This window comes from Penaeus chinensis, chromosome 42 (genome assembly GCF_019202785.1).
Source record: "Penaeus chinensis breed Huanghai No. 1 chromosome 42, ASM1920278v2, whole genome shotgun sequence".
Taxonomy (NCBI): domain Eukaryota; kingdom Metazoa; phylum Arthropoda; class Malacostraca; order Decapoda; family Penaeidae; genus Penaeus; species Penaeus chinensis.
In genome coordinates this window covers 2925332-2926237 of record NC_061860.1, presented here as the reverse complement: position 1 = coordinate 2926237, position 906 = coordinate 2925332, and positions in this window count along the sequence as shown.

The window sequence follows — 906 nt, the reverse complement described above, 5'->3', positions numbered from 1 at the left end:
AATTAAGAACTTCCCATCAGATTATTTAATGAAGCTTTAAAGAGTCAATCCTCACATATGTTGTGCCAATACTTTAAATATCTATTATGATTTTTTTTTTTTTTTTATTTTTTTTTTTTTTTATTATTACTTTCATTGGTAATAGTATTTGAGATCAAGTTATGCTAAAAAGGGACTAGGATTTTTTAACAAAATCCTCTCAGAAAAAAAACACAAAATGCAAAAATGCAGTTACAAGATTTATCCCAAGATTCATGTTCCCTACTGTATGGTCCCATGGTATTATACTAGGATAGCTTGGCATGTTACTTTACATCCTTTACACCCCCCCCCCCCACTCTATTGTAGGAGATCACCCCTACATTGTACCTTAGCCCTCGCCTCAGCAATTTTTGCACGGTCTTTCTTCTCCCCCTTTCCTTTTCCTTTTCTTCTTCTTCATCCCCTTCTTTCCACTGGTGGAGATTGGGGTGGATGGATTTAGAATGGCAGAATAATTTGAGAGAGGGAGGCAAGGGGTAGAAGTGGGTTGAGGAAGAGATGCTGGGGGAGATGCAGAATCATCTTGAGAGGAAAGGGAAGGGGCAGGGCAATTATTGGAATTGAGTGAGAGAGAAACCTTGTTGATGTGCTTCCTGTCTGGCTTCACATAAAGTGAGGTCAAGTTTGAATCTGAGATCTGCCACTTCAGATTCAAACTTGTATGTAGGTCAGCCCTATAAATACATTATGGGAGCCACCACAATTGTCACACGTGCAGAGCAGTTTGATCGATTATGACTAAGTTGGGGACAAAGAGAGCATTGAGCTGTGGAATGGCAGCATTTGGCAGGATGGCCCAGACGGGGTGGGGTAATATGATCAGACAGGGAAGGACTCTTCGCCAATGTAAACTTTAAAAGGGAG